The sequence below is a fragment of the Zootermopsis nevadensis genome, unplaced genomic scaffold (assembly GCF_977971745.1).
Source record: "Zootermopsis nevadensis isolate Lab colony 2312 unplaced genomic scaffold, Znev_1.0 Znev_ptg000021l, whole genome shotgun sequence".
NCBI lineage: Eukaryota > Metazoa > Arthropoda > Insecta > Blattodea > Termopsidae > Zootermopsis > Zootermopsis nevadensis.
The window spans coordinates 5,988,302-6,009,001 of NW_028259153.1; the positions used below are offsets into that span (position 1 = coordinate 5,988,302).

The 20,700-nt window shown below is 40.0% G+C and overlaps 1 long non-coding RNA gene across 2 annotated transcripts; it reads right to left on the bottom strand.

Annotated features, from left to right (window-relative positions):
• Positions 1-8,120: 8,120 nt before the first annotated feature.
• On the bottom strand, positions 8,121-14,759 carry LOC147873102 (uncharacterized). Of its 2 annotated transcripts, XR_015536144.1 has the most exons (5): positions 14,517-14,759; positions 14,079-14,305; positions 12,909-13,048; positions 11,947-12,032; positions 8,121-11,030 (listed from the first exon to the last, which is right to left on the bottom strand). It is a non-coding gene; the product is annotated as an uncharacterized LOC147873102 (long non-coding RNA). The 2 variants fall into 2 exon arrangements; XR_015536143.1 differs by lacking the exon at positions 8,121-11,030 and having other exon boundaries at positions 11,040-12,032.
• Positions 14,760-20,700: the final 5,941 nt, after the last annotated feature.

Here is a 20,700-nt window from a genome sequence, read left to right on the forward strand (position 1 = left end):
ATATTTTTACTGTTTTTTGGTCTTGGACTATGCATTAGGTCCAAAAATAGCTTGATTCAACATGTAAAGAGAGAATCGAGTCAGTGACCTTAGATCCTGTAATTTCCTCTCCTAAACGAAAGAATTTTGCCTTCGTGTCGTTCTATTATTGCGGTTACGTGTGTCAACAGAAACCATTCTTCTTGTCAGGAGTCGAAACCAGTGTCTAGGCCTTCGTTTCCGTAATCTCTTTTACTAAGATGAGAAACTCTGATCCAAGCGCCGTTGTTCTGTTTCGCTTAGTTTAGGAGTTAAAGGAACCGCCCTTGAAGGAAATCGAACCCAAGACACTTTTCTCAGAGTTCTGCCCTTCCTGTGTTCTCTCATTTGTCTTATGGAATAATTACGCCATGATTCGAAGGAAGGAAACACTTTCTTTGGCCCAGCACCCGGGACCCTCAAAAATAATCTTTAAAATTAATCAAGTATACTGAAACCGGATGTTATTTTTAAATAAGGGCAACTGGAATTGCAGTTTTTTCTTATGCCCCTTCTCATTATTTCTATGTGTATTCTCTTTTTATAGGGAACGCACTTATTATTAATGAATGTAACCAAATTATAAATTAGAGTAATTCTCTTTGTTTGTTATTGATGTAAATACTTCTATACGGAAGGGTCATTAGGCAAAATCAGCGTTACGAAGATGTGTAAGATCAATATCAGCGATGTGTAAATATAGAACCTAGGTGAAACCATTCCTGCGCACAAGGCGCATTGCTGGAAATGGTAAACGGTCTTAATATAAAAAACGGAATTTTGCTAACGCTAACGGGGTTTCGTCGTGGCGGGAGCCTCGACCATTCAAACAGGGATCTGTTGCTGCTGATGGGAGGTATTCCCATCAGGCAAGTTGTCCAAAAGAATTTGGTTGGTTGGATCTCTGGGGTTTGAACCCAGAGAGGGAGGGGCCGTTTCGGCTGAAGGCCTCTGCGGCATGGGGGGAAGATCACTTCAGCTGATGGCCTCCTTGATTGGGGGGGGGGGGGGAGGATGGCGGGCCGTGCCCCTATTAAGTTATACCCTGGCATTCGCCTTACAACTGAGGAAAGCACGGAAAACCTCAGTCAGGGTAGCCGAGTAGTCTTAACCACTCGTTGTGCCGACTTGGCCGTCTTTTGGGGACGGCCTCGGCTGGCCTGCCGAACATCACTCGCCCTCGGTTGCCCTTGGGCGACCTCTGGCAGGCCTCGATCGGCACGAGTGCCACCCGAGTTGCCGAACTAAGGGGTTCCCCACACCAGCTAACCTCGAGTCAAATCTCTCAGTCAGTGCTCTGATGTGGTCGGCAAAGAAACGCACCCACAAATCCTCATGTATTTGCCTGTTACTAACGTACCAGGGCGCGTTAGTAACAATGCGAAGACACTTGGATTGCAGAACTTGCAGCTTCCTGACGTGGCTGCGGGCAGCTGACCTCCTGATCGGGCATGCGTAATCCATTATGGGACGGATGAGCTGCTTAAAGAGCAGCACACCGTTCCTGATGGACAGGCCACTTCTCTTATTGATAAGCGGGCCTAGCACACCTAATCGTTCGCCGCATTCTTTCCCACTTGGTTGACGTGCCCCGACCAAGTAAGCCCGGCGTCAAGGGTGACCCCCAGATACTGCGCTGTTTTGATCCATTGGATCGGCTGTCCGAGGAACTGCACTGCTCGGGGCTGTTGGATGTGTCTTCTCGCGGAAATGAAGAGAACCGCGATGCTCTTCGAGACGTTGATAGCAATCCTCCAGGCCCTGAGCCAGAGCTCAAGTCTACTGAGGTAGGTCTCCAGATACCTGACGAGAAGCTTTGGGCTACGGGACGTGACTACTAGAGCCGTGTCGTCCGCGTATTGTGCTAATTCGACGTGGCGGGACGGTGTGGGTATGTCGTTGATATACAGACTGAAGATGACAGGGGAGAGAATTCCGCCCTGCACAACTCCAGCCCGCATGGTAAGACGTGTGGACGTGGCCGACTGGAAGGATGTCTGGAATGTCCGGTCAGCGAGGTAGGAAGAGATGGTTTTTACCATGTACGACGGGAAGTTGAGGACGGTCAGTTTGTATAGGAGGCCTTGGACCCTGACTGTGTCGAAGGCTTTGGCCACGTCTAGGAAAACCGCGCCGTTTAGCCGCTTCTCATCAAGGTTTCTGTTGACCCTTTCGACGAGGCGAGCCAGCTGTAACGATGTGCTGTGTCTGGGTCGAAACCCAAACTGCTCGTTGCGCAGCAGCCCGTAGGGCCCTCGTTTGTAGGATTTTCTCGCAGAGTTTGCAGACCGTGTCGAGAAGACTGATGGGTCTATAGGAAGAAGGTAGCGTGGGGTCCTTCCCCGGCTTCTGTATGGACACCACGCGAGCGTGTTTCCATGCCGAGGGGAACTGTTGCCTGCGAAGGACCGCGTTGAACACTTTCGTGAGAAAGGTTACCGCGCGTCGTGGGAGATGTTTCAGGACCCTGTTCGGTATACCGTTGGGGCCCGGAGCCTTGCCATGCTTGAGTCCCTTGATGGCCTGGGCGACCTCCGAGGGACTGGTTAATTTTGGTTCATTTGCAGGGGCATACTCGTATGCTCGCATCGCCTCGTTAACCATGTTAATTGCAGCCAGGTCCGACGGGTTGTCTACCGGTTGGAACTGGACCTCAAGGCTGTCGGCCAGGGCTTCTGACTTTTCAGGGTTCGAGAGAGCCAGTCCTCCCGGCACTAAGAAGGGGGGCGACGGAGTGGGGACTCGCATCACACACTTGGTCATTTTCCAAAGCGACTGGTCCTCGCAGTCCAAGGATTCGAGCGTGTCGCTCCACTGTTCGTTCCGCCACTCGTTGAGACGATTGACCTGGGTCTTAAGAGCGGGGTCTCTTGTGACCTGCCATCGCCTCCTCAGCCGGTTCTTCAGGCGTATTTCATCTCGAATACTAGCGGGCAGAAGCGGTCGCCTGTCAATGCGGGTTCGAAGCTTGGGAGCGGACGCTGCTGTGGCTTCCAGGATAGCACTGGTCAGCTCCTCGACGCACTTGTCGATTTCCTCCTCGTCGTTTACCACGGGGTTCCCCGGGAGTCTGCTTTTGAGGCAAGCCTGGAATGCAGCCCAGTCCATTCTCGCGAAGTCTGGGCGATCAGGCAGGTTTTGAAAGGACGATCGGCACGTGGTGTTGACGAGGACGGGCAGGTGATCTGAGCTGAGTGCGGGGCAGACAGTCAGGTGCACCGGTAGGACGAAGTCCTTGATGAGGACAATAACAAGGACGTCAGGTGTGGCGTTGTGTGTGAAGGAAGCCGTGGTTGGAGAATCCAGCCCGTAGATGAAGCAAGGATTTCTGTTGGCGTAATCACGCAGGAGCGATCCCCTAGCAGAGATAAGGCTAGAATTCCAGTCCGTGTGTTTCGCGTTGAGGTAACCAGCTAAGAGGACCGGGAAACCCCCGCTCAAGCACTCGGTCAGGTCCGACTCTATCCATGGCCGGGTGGGTGCGAGGTATGCCGCCACTAGCTTGACTTTCCTGGTTGCCAGTGCCAGGTGAATGGCGGTTGCTTCTAGTTGTTGTAGACCCGATACCGGCACAGGGTAATGATCAATGCCCCTGCGGACAACCAACCAACCAACCAAAGAAGCTAACTGAGGGCAGAGGCCTGCGCAAGCGCAAGCAGTGTCCCTACCTATCGTACCTACCAGAATTATGTTGTCACAGAAATAAGGATTTTTTAAGTAGGATTTGAAGTTTCCGCTGTGGTGATTATGAAGATGGCAGTCTTTCACTATAAGGAAAGAACAAAACACCATTAATTTAGTGGTAATAATGTGATCTATTACAGAAAAAATAGTAAGAGCTCACCTTGACGCAATTAAAAATATTGATGACGCCAAGTGTGGACTGAATCTTCTTTTTGATCGATCTCTTTTACTTGAAAGAGACACTGCTAATACAGCTGCTAAATATGAAGGTCTTTTGGTAAGTTACAGATAAAATATAAATATTATGTAAGCAAATATTGTAGTCTTATGTTTTTTAGTTTCAGCTGGTTATCCAACTTTAATTCTTACATAATTCTTATTTCTGTTTAATACCGAATAATTACAAAATGTATTATTTAAGTAGTTTAAAGAATCAGCTCAATGAAGTGAATAGAGTTCAAAGAACATTATGATGGCTCTGTTCAACCTGCAAATGTTCACTTGTTTTGAATATGTTGAATGGTTGTCACACAATTTCTGTATATAATTTGTTCTTTCCTTAGCACTGAAACTTCCATTTTCTGCATGCATTTGTGTTGTATAAACTGCACGTAATTAACTTCCGCACTGGCCCAGGTTTTCTCCACAAAGATAAGTTACTTAACATAGCTATTCCAGGCCTGGTGACAAGTAATCATTTGCTAACAGTTTCTTATTGAACATGTGTATGCAGATTTATCTGCCTTATTGTTTTATGTCCTCATATTTTGTTGTATATTGTAGCTTGAACACGATTATATGGGTAAGGAACTGGCAGAATGTAAACAGCAGATAAAGAAAGAAAGTCGGAACTTCTGTTGGAACGAAAGCCTCTGGTGGAAGAAGAGTCTTCTACGGAGTCTTCTGATAGACCTTAAACACTGAAAAGATCACCAGGAATAGGTATTGACAATTTTAATTTTCCAACCATCCATATGTCCCGATGCTGCGTAATGACGTCATAAGTTTTCTGGGCCCTTTTTAAGTGTCTTGAAGTGGGTCATAGATCATAATAATACAGATAATGATAAGATTGCTGGGAAGATAATTCAACATTTTATCACTCAAGATAACCACAACTTTCTGGAGGGACTGAGTAAAACCACATAACCTCATAATCGGGCACCGGGTGAATGTGAAGTCGTTAAGTTTGTGATTTGTCAAATCTGAACACCAGTTGTGATATAGTCACTGTGTGGTGCAGGATATTCTTTGAAAAGTCTGTTGTATACTATAGCCCACTTTCTTTATAGACCCTTAAGGTTCATTACCATTTTCGCAAAAGCGTACCATTGGACTTCATCCTGATCTAGCTCCATCCAGTTCACTATATCAGTTCTTATCTCCTTAAGGTCTGTCTTAACGTCTTAACAGCTGGGAAAACTTAGGCGTAGGTGGGAGCCACCTACGCCTAAGTCTTCCCAGCTGTTTACTCCATTCAGGCCTCCCAACCTATGCCCTGTAAACATCCCTCCATGAACCTCGGTTTATTTATGTGTCATTTCTGTCTGTCCAAATATTTGCATGTAACACATCTGGAATTTGTGAACAAAATTTGATATAGGGGAGATTTGCGAGCATTTGTAAACCCATTCCAGTTTTCTTTGAATCATATAAGAATAATGAACTCTCACATGATGACCTACTTGCATTTCCGTTATTATATTGACTGCAACTCACAAAATATTTGTTAGAGAAGAAACAGTATTAGAGAAAAATAAACACATTTTCTGCCCTGTGCACTTTTTCCTAAAGTCTTTCATTTTTTAGATACTTTTTGATATTTATGCTGTGTCATACTGTAACAAAAGTAGCTTTGGGTGTATTTTAATTTGTTTTAAAATTTGAGTTCTTTCTTGTCTGCCCACTTCACCTTTCTTCCAAATGTGTTTGCATTAGATTAAATGTTCTACCAAAGTGGTTTTGAAATGTCGAACACTATATTTGAGAGTGTTATTGAAACATCTTGAAATATATTTGTTAACTACTAATTTACCTTGTGCATAATATATGGAAGTAGTTTTTAAGCTTTTTATAATTTAAAGTAATTTATAACAGTTGTATTTTGAATAAACATGTCAGATGTAAGATAATGGAACGGCAGTGTACCGTGTAATTTGTTATAATGCAAGGAAGTGCGTGTGTTTCAAGAATAATTACTCATTTCTTTCCCTCAAACTATACAATTTTTTTCCATCTGAAGTGGAAGTGTATGACATTTTAAATCTTACATATGTGCTTGTTTGATGAAGAGGTTTTTAAACTTATACAGAGCAGTTGATTCTTCAATTTCAAAACAGTCACTGACCTGGCAATGAACTAAAGACTGACAGGCATGCAGGTTATCATATACAAGGAAATCAAGAATGCTAATAATGGATTATCTCTGTTCATTGGCTCATTTACATCACTTATGTGAAGGGCCATGATCTTCGAATATTTTGCTTTAAATACGTATTTTATCACATGTGAGCAGCTTACTTTTTTCTGAGTCCCAACTTGAGGTCCTCTTTATTATTGTTTATAAATTTTGCCAGTTGCCGTTATTTGTTTGCACAAACACAATTCCAGTGCCTGCCTACTGATAAAAAATTTAAAGTTGTACTGATGGATTTTGTAAAGTTGTGTCAGAATTGCCATTTTTCCCGATGGCATAGGTGTAATATTATACAGTCATTTCAGAGTAGGGATATACCATGTAACTCATGTTAAGTAAGATGAGAGCACTGATTGCAGTAACGTAAGAGAATGTGTTTGGAAGTTTCATTATAGTGTTGATGTCTTGCAGATTCACCATGTAACATAAGAACCACAAAATTATTTAAACATCATTGATACAATGTATATGTCTGCATTGTTAGCCTTTCATTGCTTTGAAAGACAGTTTCCCATGTATCAGATGTAAATGGCAGTTTGGTTTTTAAACATGACTTAATTAATAGGAAGTAAATTTTATCTTGTATTGCAGGCATCTTCATAGAGTGCAAGTTTATTGTGGCAAAAAGAGGACTTGATGATGCTTCAGTGTCAGCATGTTGCAGCATATTGCTGGATGAAAAGAGTGGCAGATGTCCGACATCCATGTTTTAAATGTTGTATTTTGTTCTATGTAATTTTTTTTCTAATGGGGATGTTTGTCACCATAAGGATTTGAAAAACAGATTACTTTGTCAGTACCTTAATCGAAGATGTTGTTCTTAGCTTCTGCACAAAATATATTTGCAGTTGTTGATTGATTTTTGTGTTCCAGACTTTCGTACACTAGTTCATGGATTTCACTTCTTTGTTGCTGTTCATTTTTGAATAACTGGAAATTGAACTTATCAAAGCAAGATAAATAATAATTTATCAGCCTCAAGAAGAAAGTTCCTTCCTTACGAACTATGCAAGAGACGAAGAGAGAAATAAATTAAGGATAAACAATAAACAGAATTACCAAATAAATAGCTACGCACCTTTCTCTGCGGTGAGCTGTTTCTCTGGAAGTCTTTGTGTGGGTGCCTGGACAACAACGGGCTCACTACGGCCATTGTGATTGAAGGAATACACGCAGGTTTGGTAGTTGCATGATTATTTCAAGTGGTCTTATTCCTTTAGATACACTTGTTCGATTACTCGATCGAGTGGATAATTAATTGATTAGTTGCATACGAAAATGTTACGGAAGCAGGTAACTAACAAAAACCGTATTTCAGGATCTTACTTGTGATGTTTACAATCATTCTGCTGATCAGAAAATTACTCATTGCTGCATTCATAAAATCCTGCCATTGACCCTATCATTCGCCAGTTCAATCCATTCTATTCCTCAAAATTTGATACATCCGAAACACATTGTAATTTTGTGGGATTTAGGGTTCTCAAGGCGACAAATATAAAGACAGTTTTCTGAGATGTTGCACTGATAGATACCAATAGATGATAATCTGATAGTTACTAAATAATATTTCAGCGGTCCTTACTACCTATAACATAATATCTCTGAAGACACCCATCTTTATTTTAATATTACCTTCTAATCTATGCATGATTATTCCAAGTGGTCTTTTTCCTTTAGATTTTATGAGTATCTCATATTTCCTATGCGTGCTACATATTCTGTGCATCGTATACAAGTTTTAATTACCTTACAATATTAGGTGAAGAATACGATTTATAAAGCCCAGGTTAAGACATTTCATAATTCTTTCAGTTGCCTCTTGTGCTCCAAATATTGTCACTTTTTCGATTGTGTCCTCTAACAGCTTAGAAATGTGCTGATCCTTCCTGAGTGGGAAATGAAGTTCAGTGTTACGAGTTAGACAGAGTTGTGACGTGGCCCTTGTTAGTTTTGTTAGCTGCAGGATGCCCGAAAATATGTTATTGATGTAGTATTATTATTGACATGACCTAAGAATATGTTTATAAACGAAATTATAATAAACGGAAAGTTCTGTAAAGTCAGCGTTTGCCGCGGTGGCTCACGTCAGCTGAATGAGTTTGTATCGGTCCAAATTACATCTTCTGCTGAGGTAATTTGATCATACTATTTAGTTTTCTTATTATTTTAATAAGCTGAACTTTTAAGTTTTCGTTTTAAAATTTTAACTTTTTGTGCTTTTTGGAGTGTGATCCTGTGATGGACACTTCCATTTCATGGCATCTACCTAACTGTATAAGACAAAGAATCAGAAGCGTTAACTGGTTACCGTAGTAAGCCGACGTTTCGGGAACAAATTCAATAAAATCTTCTCGGTCAATCAACCGCGTCAACCTTTATCTTACTAGCGTTACCTGTCTGGGAACGTAAGTTGTGTAGTCAGCCCTACGAACAATCCCGGTGCGGATCTCAAAATTGAAACATTGTAAGTAGACTTGGCTACTTCTTTTGGCCTATTTTAGGGGCTGCAAATATTGAAACACTTTCTCTAGGGTTTTGGCAAGGTCAGCCTGAGCTGTCAACCCGGAAACTATAACCACAAACAGCAATAACCATTGTAATTGACAAGTGGGTTTCGGCTGTTTTCAGGCCCCTAATCAAAGCTACTCACATTCCTCAGCATGATGGGTGTGAATAATGTGTATCCACTGAAGTAGGGAAGACAAATTTTTCTGTGAGGTCATTAGTTCACAACTAAGTCGAATGAGCTTCAAAAGAACAAAGTAAAGTTACTAAGGCCTATTTAGGCAATTAAGTAATTAACTGCAATTTGTAAAAAAACTCTATGTATTCTTTGTTCAGTTCGAATAAATATGGCTTTTATTTCGTCAATTTATCATGTTTACTTTAGATAATATTAAAGTTTTCCGTAGAGCGTGCTCAAAAGTATAAAAACCGAAAAAAAACTACCACTTTACCATTTAAATCCCCGTCGTTTAAAGGTTAACTGGTTACCGTAGTAAACCGACGTTTCGGGAAGATATCCAATAAAATTTTCTCGGGAAATCAGCCGCGTTAATTGGTTAATATATACGATGCCATGTTACTTACAGACAGACTTAAGTTTTGATGGTTGTTGATGACGTCTTATCATATACAAATTTTATAATCAAAAATCTTTGCTTTTCTAGTATTGAAACATGATGTAATTCGAAATACGTCTTCCTTTCAAAAATATGTATAAACGTTATTATACAAACAGTATTTAATGGCACACCACACAGAACGGAAAAAACAAAACATTAGTATTATACAAAAAACACTAAAGTATGTAATTTATAAGAAGTCATCAAACAACCAACAAAACACAAGACTGTCTGTAAAAAACATTGCAACGTATATATTCATACACTTCTTCGTTGTTGCGATAATCTCCGACATAATGTGGTCGTTGCACACAATTTTTTTTTCAAACAGAATTATGTTCTATAAAAGCTGAAAACGCATAATATGACAACATATTAATTCTTTCTGTAACTTAAATGATATTAATCAGACAAAAGTGCTACATTAAACCAATGAATATCTCACCATAAAGTGCATGTATATAATAATTAGATATATTAGACTTAAACTTCATGAACAATAACTTGTATTTTTACGTTTGTATGTAATTTAGAAAAGATAACAGTGCTCGAGGTACATCATGCTTGATTAGCTCAAATGAATTGTGTTTTTAATATAAATCATGTATATGATAAGACGACTTCAAACAACCATCAAAACTCAAGTCTGTCTGTAGATAACATTGCATCGTATATATTCACACACATCTTTTTTTCTGCGATAATCCCCGACGAACTCTGTGGTCGCTGCACGCCGATGATCGTTGTTACAGAATTGAGTGCTATTCAGAGCTGAATACGCATAATATGACAACACACTAATCTGCCTGTAACTTACATAATATTAATCGTACAAAAGTGCTTCTTTAAAGCAATTAATATGTATCCTAAATATACATGTTTATAATAATTTGAAATATTTCCCTTCAACTTTATGAACCACAACTTCTAACAGTTTTTGTACTATCTCTAATGTACGAATCGTCAAATGTTTTGATTTTTGCGATCTGATATTTGTGCCACTAAATTCTGTTTGTATTTTAACGTTTATATGTTATTTTAAAAGGATAACATTGTTCGAGGTATATCATACTTTATTACCTCAAAAGAAAAATGATTTTAATATAAAATATGTTTATGATAAGACGTCATCAAAAACCATCAAAACTCAAATTTGTCTGTAAATATCATTGCATCGTATATAATGTCACATATCTTTGTAACTTAGATATTCTCAAACGTAACATGTGGTCACTGTTCGGCGATGTTTTTTGATACAGAATTTTGAATTTTTTAGAGCTGAAAACGGGTAGAATGACAACACACTAATTTGCCTGTAACTTATATAATATGAAACGAAAAACGATTTACATTAAATAAATGTATATCTAACACTAATGTGTATGTTTATAAAAATTGGAAACATTTCCCGACAACATTATGAAACTCCATTTCTGACAGTTTTTGGACGACCTGAAATATACGGGTGGACTAATGTTTTGAATATTGCGTTGTGAGCTCTGTCACCAAAATACTGTTTGTATTTTTACGTTTGTATGTAATTTTGATAGGATAACAGTGTTCGAGGTACATCATTCTTGATTAGCTCAAATGAATTGTGTTTTTAATATAAAACATGTATATGATAAGACGTCTTCAAACAACCATCAAAACTCAAGTCTGTCTGTAGATAGCGTTGCATCGTATATATTCACACACATCTTTATTTCTGCGATAATCCCCGACGAACTCTGTGATCGCTGCACACCGATGTTCGTTGATAAAGTAATGTGTACAATTCAGAGCTGAAAACGCATAAGATAACAACTCATTAATCTGCCTGTAACTTACATAATATTAATCGGACAAAAGTGCTACTTGAAAGCAATTAGTATCTATCCTTTATAATAATTTGAAATATTTCCCTTCAACTTTATGAACCACAACTTCTAATAGTTTCTGTACTACCTCTAATGTACGGATCGTCTAATGTTTTGATTTTTGCCATCAGATATTTGTGCCACTAAATTCTGTTAGAATTTTAACGTTTAGATGTTATTTTAAAAGGATAACATTGTTCGAGGTATATCATGCTTTATTACCTCAAAAGAAATGTGATTTTAATATAAAATATGTATTAGATAAGACGTCATCAAAGAACCATCAAAACTCAAATTTGTCTGAAAAATTTCATTGCATCGTATATAATCGCACATATATTTGTAACTTAGATATTCTCATACGTTTCATGTGGACCTGTTCGGCTGTGTTCGTTGTACAGAATTGTAGGTTATTCAGAGCTGAAAACGAGTAGAATGACAATACACTAATTTGCCTGTAACTTAATTAATATTAAACGGAACAAAGTTTTACATTAAATAAATGTATATTTAACCCTAATGTATATGTTTATAAAAATTGTAAACAATTCTTGTCAACATTTTGAAAATACATTTTTGATAGTTTTTTGACGTACTGAAATATACGGGTGGACTAATGTTTTGAATTTTGCGTTGTGAGCTGTGTCCACGAAGTACTGCTTGTATTTATACGTTTGTATTTAATTTTGAAAGGATAACATTGTTCGTGGTACATCATGCTTGATTAGCTTAAATGAATTGTGTTTTTAAAATATAATATTTATATGATAAGACGTCTTCAAACAACCATCAACACTCAAGTCTGTCTGTAGATAACATTGCATCGATTGTATTCACACACATCTTTATTTCTGCGATAGTCCCCGACGAACTCTGTGGTCGCTGCACGCCGATGTTCATTGATACAGAATTGTGTGCTATTTAGAGCTGAAAACGCATAATATGACAACACAGTAATTTGCTTGTAACTTACATAATATTAATCGAACATGAGTGATACTTTAAAGCGATTAATATCTATCATAAATATTCATGTTTATAATAATTGGAAATATTTCCGTTCAACATTATGAACAACAACTTCTAACAGTTTTTATACTACCTGTAATGTACGGATGGAGTAATGTTTAGATTCTTGCGATCTCATATTTGTGCAACGTAATTCTGTTTGTATTTTACCGTTTATATGTTATTTTGAAAGGATAACATTGTTCGACGTTATCATGCTTTATTACCTCAAAAGAAATTTTGTATATAATATAAAATATGTATAAGATAAGACGTCATCAAAAAACCATCAGAACTCAAATTTGTCTGAAAAATATCATTGCATCGTATATAATCACACATATCTTTGCAACTTAGATATTCTCAAACGTTTCATGAGGTCGCTGTTTGGCTGTGTTCGTTGATACAGAATTGTGAGTTATTCAGAGCTGAAAACGAGTAGATTGACAACACACTAATTTGCCTGTAACGTAAATAATAATAAACGAAAAAATGTTTCTCATTAAATAAATGTATAGCTAACCCTAATGTATAGGTTTATAAAAATTGGAAACATTTCCTGTCAACATTATGAAACTCCATTTCAGACTTTTTTTGGACGATCTGAAATATACGGGTGGACAAATGTTAGAATTTTGCGTTGTAAGATGTGTCCACAAAATACTGTTTGTATTTTTACGTTTGTATGTAATTTTGAAAGGATAACAATGTTCGAAGTACATCATGCTTGATTAGCTCAAATGAATTGTGTTTTTAATATAAAACATGTATATGATAAGACGTCTTCAAACTAACCATCAAAACTCAAGTCTGTCTGTAGATATGATTGCATCGTATATATTCACACACATCTTTATTTCTGTGATAATCCCCGACGAACTCTGTGGTCGCTGCACATCGATGTTCGTTGATAATGAATTGTATACTATTCAGAGCTGAAAACGCATAATATGACAACTCACTAATCTGCCTGTAACTTACATAATATTAATCGGACAAAAGGGCTACTTGAAACTAATTAGTATCTATCCTAAATATATTTGTTTATAATAATTAGAAATATTTCCCTTCAACTTTTTGAACCACAAATTCTAATAGTTTTTACACAAACTGTAATGTACGGATGGTCTAATGTTTTGATTTTTGCGATCTGATATTTGTGCCACTAAATTCTGTTTTTATTTTAACGTTTATAAATTATTTAAAAGGATAACATTGTTCGAGGTACATCATGCTTGATTAGCTCAAATGAATTGTTTTATTAATATAAAACATGTATATGATAAGACATCTTCAAACTAACCATCAAAACTCAAGTCTGTCTGTAGATAACTTGCTTTACATATAGATTATAAATATACATAAAGCTTAAAAATTTTCAGCAGAGACGAAAGCATCTACGGAATAGTAATAGTGTGGTGGAAAACTTAAATAAATTTAAAAGGAATACAGATGTACATAATTTAAATACAAGATTGAAACATGATCTCTATGTGCCAAATCCTAACCTTACTAAATATCAAAAAGGAGTCTACTATACAGGTATCAAGTTGTTTAATAATCTTCCACCAACAGTGAAAAGTCTAAATTATTATATAAGGGTATTTAAGCCTGCATTGAAAGATTACCTCTTCACTCACTCTTACTATTCCGTAGATGCTTTCGTCTCTGCTGAAAATTTTTAAGCTTTATGTTTATTTATAATCTATATGTAAAGCAAGTTTTGCATTTTTTTTAAAAATTTAAAATTCTGAGGTTTTTGTATATTAATTTGTTAAAATCTTGAGTAAAAAACTAAACTAAACCCCCCCCCCCCCCAAGGGGGTGGTTAGTTTTGTGTCTTACTCAAGTCTTTTAACACCTTGCTTTCATTGTATTTATCGCCTAAATATAATTTAAACACAGAGGCGTCAGTTTTCGTAAGCAGTTTGACTCGAATGAGTATTCTTATCAGTATCAGATTACCTTGTTGGTGTTAGTACGTCTTCTGTCACTTTTCTCCATTTCTTAAATAGTTTTCTGTCGCTGTTCGGATACGATGTGCTGCTTGTAGAGCAGTGACAATGCGACTGGCTTGGTATTTGTTTATTTATTACGTTATTTGTTTACTCGGCATTGTTGTGTTTCTATACCAAAACAACAATGCAGAGTATAAACAAATATCTGTTGACATTGTTTGAAGACGTCATTTCCTGAAGACAACGAAAATCAAAATTTTTTATAGTAGACTAGAGCAGGGCGTTCCTTTCGGAGCGCGTTCTCTAATCTGATATTCTACGTCTTTACGTCGATGTTCTTGTTCAGTCAACCTTCCACGTCTATCTCCACCCTTGCAAATATTCGTCTTAAAATCGATCATAATAGTTTTCGTAATCGTAATATATCGAATGAGTATCAGTTTACCTTGTTGAAGTTGTTGGAGTCGGTACTTCAAATACTTGATGACGTCTTCTTTCACTTTTCTGATGTTTTAAGCCAACTGTCAGTCAATAATCAAGATTGCGGTCTGCTGCTTCTGGAGCAGTGATCATGCGACTGGCTTGATATTTTTTGATTTCTTTGTTGTGAAGCGTTATTTGTTTACTCGGCATTGTTGTGTTTCTATACCAACACAACAATGCAGAGTATAAACAAATATCTGTTGACATTGTTGATTGACGACGTAATTTATTAACGACGACGAAATCACAAATTTTTATAGTGAATATAAAAAAAAAGATATTTCAGCTACCACAGACCCATCTTAAGCGTAACTAATTCGAGGAGTCTTACATTAGCTACGGAGGCGAGCGGGAGTGTTTCTACAGCTCAAGGAACAATGGGTGTCACCTTAGAAAGTTACAGGGCCAGAGTTGGCGCTTTTGCAGCCAGGAAAGCGGGGATTCACGCAGAAGGGAGCTGGAAAGTTGAGTTGGCAGGGCAACAGACGTGGTTCCTGGGTCTGTTAGTAGCGACTCTTCTGGTGATTGGAGGAGTGGAACTAAACCCGGGGCCGCCAACCGAACAGGACAAGATCGACCAGATCTTATCCCATGTTAAAAGCCATGCTTGGGAGACGAAAGCTATCAAGGAGCTTTTGGAGAAGCACAACCAGGAAATAGGTGACTTGAGGAATGGGACGAAGGACTTAGGACCGACATTGGAGATCCTAAGCGCGTCAATAAATGAAGTGATCAGGGATTACAAGAAGATAACTCGGGTAGTGAAAGAGTGGGAGGAACGGCAGCAGAGGATGGACGATATAACTAGGCAGCTGGAAGAAGGGAATCGGACGACAATATCCTTATATTCGGGTTCGTGGAGAAAAGAGAGAAGGGCTACTTCGACACGCTGGATAAGGTATGCAAGTTCCTCAAGGAAACGATGAAACTAGAGATCCCGAGAGGGAACATCGATTACGTAGGCCGGTTGGGTCGAAGCAGAGGTGAGCGCCCGATATTGGTGAAATTTACCACGTTCGCTTCTAAGCTAGAGGTACTCCGGAGCACTAAGCACCTGAGTGGCTCCACATTAAGTGTAGACGAGGATTTTGCTCCAGAAATAAGAAAGTGTAGGAGTTAGCTGATTCCCTATTTACGAGATGCTAAGAGGAGAGGGCACAGAGCTTGTTTGAAGAAGGATAAACTGGTGGTGGACGGGCGGGCCTACGCCCTGGAATACCTTTCAAGGAACATGCAATTGGAAACGCGGGACAGCGGGGTGGACACCCCTGCTGTCAGAAGGTCGGCTAGCGCAGAGGGAAGGACTCCTCGGAAAACGGGTAGCAGTGGATCGGATGCCAATACCCTGCAAAGGAGCACCGTTACACGGGAAAAACCGACCGAAACTATGCACGCTGGGTTGGGCTGCAGGGTGAGGACGGACACCGCGTCGCAAGTTATAAAGTTAACGCCGCAGGGAGGTGCAGCCTCTGCGAGGCGGGCGAGGTCAGCTGACCGCGCGGAGGACAACGGCTTGACAACGGAACCACGGAGTGAGAGGGTCTGCAGGCAATACAACCTGAGGAGCTGGCTCACGAAGCCGAGGGACGTGTCCGGCAGGGAGGGGGGAGGAGGAGGTGGAGGAGCGAGGGCCAGAAGTGGCTCTACATAGGCCCGCGTTAGTGTGGCAGGTTTGTTAAGGGTAGGATTCTGGAATGTGGAGGGGCTAAAGTGTAAAATGGGCACAAAGGATTTCTTAGATTTTCTGAGTGGCCATGATATTGTGGGGATTGCGGAGAGCTGGGCGGGAAGCGAGGTTTTTGAAATTAAAGGGTTTGTCAGCTTTTGGAAAGAAAGAAGAAGAATCGCAAGATTCGGTAGGAATCCGGGGGGACTAGTAATCTATACAAGGGAGGGAATGAGCAGAAAGGTGATTGAGATAAGGACGGGCATGAAGGAGGTAATATGGATAGGAGTGAGAGGGCACAATGGCGTGCAGGTCCAGATATGTATGGGCTTTGTGTATAATGCCCCCCAAAGCTCAAGGTGGTTTAATCCCAATTTTACAACCGAGTTGGAGGAGGACTTGAAGATGTTGAGGGACCGGTTCGTGGAGACGGAATTTTTAATAGTGGGGGACATGAACAGTCGGGTGGGGACAAAGCAGATAAACCTGCCACACACGTGGGGCTGCATAATGAGGTGGACAAGGGCTATGAAGATCTGTTTTGCGGTAGATCGAGTAAAGACCGAATGTGTAATGAGGAAGGAAGGAAGCTCGTCGATTTCTGTGAAAGGAACCTTCTAGAAATGATGAATGGAAAATTCGGCGAGGACACGGAGGGGGAGTTTACTTATGTCAGCCAGCTGGGGAAGAGTATCATAGACTATGCTCTGTTGTCGGAGGGGTTGGTGGGGGAAGTGGTGGATTTCAGAGTAGGGACGGAAATTCTTAGTAGTCATATACCGTTAACCATAATAATTAGGCGCGAAGAAGAGGGAGGGGTAGTTAAGGACACAGAGGTCGCAGGGCCGAAGCGAAAGATAGTTAGATACAAATGGAAGGAAAGCTGGAAAGATTACTTCATGGAGGCTTTGAGGGATAATAGGAGTGTTTTATGCATGCATGAAATACAGGTCATGGCTCAGGAGGGGGAGGTTAATAAGATGGTAGATATGTTGTACTTCATGGTGAAGAGAGCGGGGATCAAAATGGGGTGGACAGGGGTTAAGCATAGAGGGGGAAGTCATTGGTTCGACGAGGAGTGCAGGGAAAACAAACGACTAGCCAGATGGGCCTTGAGAGAGTTTAAGGCGTGAAACGACGAAGCGAGTAGAGCAAGGTATTGGGAAGCTAGAAAAATGTACGAGGAGATAATGAAGGAAAAGAAGCGGGTTTGGCAAGAGAAGGAGTCGGAAAGAATAAACGATTTAGTAAGGCATAAAGAGATAAAGAAAGTATGGGAGTCCATAAGGGACATAGTAACGAAAAAAGTTTTTAGGAATGAGGTAAATCCAACTGCGTGGGTGAACCACTTCCATGATCTGTTCGCTAGGGCAGCTGAAGGGCGATTGGTTTACCCAACGCAATTGCTGGGCTCCCAATACATAGAAGAACTGGATAGGGACTTTACGGCAGAAGAAATTAGGCAAAGTATATCAAAAATGAAAAATGGGAAAGCCACTGGCGTCGATGGGATACCAGTCGAGATGTGGAAAATGTTTTGCACCGTGGAAGGGGGAACAGAAACTTTAACAACTTTGTTTAATAAAATTAAGAAGGGGAAAGATTTCCCAGCAGAGTGGGGAGTTGCAGTTATCAGTCCAATTTACAAAGGGAAGGGTAAGAAGAATGAGCCTAATAGTTACAGAGGCATTTCGCTTCTGACGGTGATAAGCAAGATATTTTCTAGCGCCTTGGCTGGTAGGCTGAGAGACTGGCTAGTAGGTAATAAGATCCTGTCAAGGTACCAAGCGGGATTCGTAAAAGGGAAAAGAACCACAGAAAATATCTTTATAACAAAACCGCAATTGACAGGTATCTAAGCGTTAAAAGAGGCCGTATATACTGGTGTTTGGTGGACCTGGAAAAAGCCTTTGACACGATTGATAGGAAGGCCTTATGGTTTAAAATGAGTGAGTGGAGGAATGGTTGAATGTATCAAGAGAATGTATGAGGGAACCAAATTTTGTGTGAAGTGTGGAGAAAACGAAGTGACGGACCTGGTTGAACAAAGTAGAGGTGTTAGACAAGGGTGCAGTCTGAGCCCCTATCTGTTTAACATTTTTATTGATGATGTTATCGACTATATCCAGGAATGAAACGTACACGCGCCGGTGATAGGGGATGAATCAATTCCGAGGTTGTTGTTTGCGGATGATTTAGCATTTGGGTCGTTTACGGTGAACGGCTTGCAGAAGGGAAACAACCAAGTGGCGAAGTACTGCAAGGAATGGAACTTGAAATGCAATTTGGAGAAGAAAGTGTTGGTATGCAAGAGGGGAGGGAAATTGAGAAAGGATGAGAGGTGGTTTATGAATGGCAAAATAATAGAAACAGTGAAGGAAATATGCTACCGGGAGTGACCCTGGAAAGCACAGGAGGGTGGGCTAAACAAAAGGCTAAAGTAGTGGCGAAAGGGAAGCAAGCCTTAGTGGCGATAGATAAGTGCTTAGCCAGAATGCCACATATGAGGATAAATATTTTAGAAAATGTATACGAGATGGTATGTGAATCGAGAATGATGTATGGGGCGGAAATATGAAGATTAGAGGAGGGATGGAAATAAGTTGATGTAATCCACGGGAGATTTTGTAAGAAGGTCCTAGGGATACCAAGGGTCGGAGCAAATGGGGTAGCAGAAGTGGAACTGGGGAGAGACAGAAGGAGGAGCAAGGTTTTAGGGTTGGTCACAAAATTTTGGTTAAGGATTTTGCAAATGGACAGGGATGATTTAGTAAGGAGATGCTACGACTGGCAGGTACTGAACTTGAAAATTGGGGGATGGGCTAAGGGGGTAAAAGAGGAATTAGATAAATTAGGGTTGGGGTATATTTGGCAGGATCCGCAAGGAAGAAGTGTGGGCAGGACGTGGGAAATTTTAAAGGAGAGGTGCAACGCCATAGAACGACAGAACGTTTTTGCTAAAATTAGAGAAAAGAGATCTCTGGCGTTGTACGGGGAGATGAAATCAGAGTGGGGTAGACAGGGCTACATTGGTTGCTGTACGAGGGTGGAGAGGGAGGGATGGGCATGGTTCAGAGCGGGTATTTGGAAGCTGAGAGGGATGAGGGAGGGCATGGATGGGAAAATATGCCCTTTATGTGGGGCGACAGAAAGCGAGATTCACATACTATTAAAGTGTACGGAAACCGGGAGGTGGAGGGAACAGCTCCTGAGGAACAAGTGGTTCACCGTTGGCGAAGAATTGGCCTTCAAGAAAATTTTAAGCACTACGAATGACACGGAGGTCAGGGATGTAGGGAAATTTCTGTACAAAGTAAGATGTAAAAGACAGGTCAAAATTAGGAATTTAGAACTGCCACTGGGGTAGAAGGCACGAGAACAATACGGAAGAGTTATGTAAATAGTATTAGGGATTAAGAAATAGTCATGTAGAGTAGCATTAGTGAATAGTTGTAGTAAGCTTTAGTGCGAATAGTGCTACGTATGTAAGGACTGTGGCCGTGAAAACCTGGTTTTAGGCGGCCACAGATCTCTGTATATAGTTCTAAACCAAATATATTATTATTATTATTATAGTAACTAATTCAGGTTAAATAATCAATGTCTTAATCAAACTTATCTCAATTGTAAAGCTTGTATAAAGGAAATATTTAGCAGAAAGCCATTATATAAACTTCCTTTCCGTATAGACGTATTTACGTCTAATTCTCCGGAACCGTGGTTCCACTGTCAATTTTTTAGTAGGACGATTAAGAAGACATGAATGACGAATTAGTGAGAAGCTTGGTGTGTGCAAAACAGCTATCAAATTAACTACTCTATGTCATTAATGGCCGCGTGATTGTGACCTTCTGGGTTATGGCAACTTCCGGTGTTTTCTATTGTGTGTCGTCACAGGTACAGTTTAACGAACGTCTTTGAACCTATTTATATGGATGGGGGTTTGGTCTAAAGTAGAGTCGTGTAATTATAAATCAACATTTACAACTTTCGCGGACAGAAGCTAGGATTCGCGCCCAGTGCAATTATAATAAGTAAATCACAAACGTAACAATGTCAAAGACTATACTGATATGGAGAGAAACGGTAAATTTTACTTCGTAGAAATTGATGGATCATAGATGCAAATCATTGCACGAGGAATTCAATTTTTTCCTATGGCTACCGTACACAAAAGTAAGTGTAACCTGATTACTAATCACGAAATCATGGCTGGGGAGAACTCCATGTTGCTGTGTGGAACTGGAGAAATTAATCTCGACACATTCTTAACCTCTAACGTAGAGACAGTGTTGTTTACTGTAATCTCGGACTAATTTTCCTCTCCGTCTTCATACCACAGACCGGGGGCAGACCTACTGTCATACTAGACGCAAGTACGAAGATAAATATTTCCAGTCCTCTCCCAGCAATTTAAAGCCATTCAGAATAATCAATGTTCTTAAAACAGCATTAAAAAAAAAGTAATGTAACCACAACT